Source organism: Buceros rhinoceros, unplaced genomic scaffold, assembly GCF_000710305.1.
Source record: "Buceros rhinoceros silvestris isolate BGI_N320 unplaced genomic scaffold, ASM71030v1 scaffold10360, whole genome shotgun sequence".
Lineage (NCBI taxonomy): Eukaryota > Metazoa > Chordata > Aves > Bucerotiformes > Bucerotidae > Buceros > Buceros rhinoceros.
The window spans coordinates 24,442-24,741 of record NW_010389015.1 but is presented as its reverse complement, the minus strand read 5'-3'; positions in this window follow the sequence as shown (position 1 = coordinate 24,741).

Genomic DNA, 300 nt, shown 5'->3' with positions numbered 1-300 from the left:
GGATTGAACTCCATTCACCACCACTCTCTGGGCCCAGCCATCCAGCCAGTTTTTGATCCAGCAAAGCGTACACCCGTCCAAGCCATAGGCAACCAGCTTCTGCAGGAGAATGTTATGGGAAACAGTGTCAAAGACTTTGCTAAAATCCAGGTAAACAACATCCACAGCTCTTCCCTCGTCTCCTAAATGGGTCACTTTGTTGTAGAAAGAGATCAGGCTGGTTAAATAAGACCTGCCCTTCATAAATCCATGCTGACTGAGCCTCATCATCTGACTATCCTGTACATGCTGCATGATGAG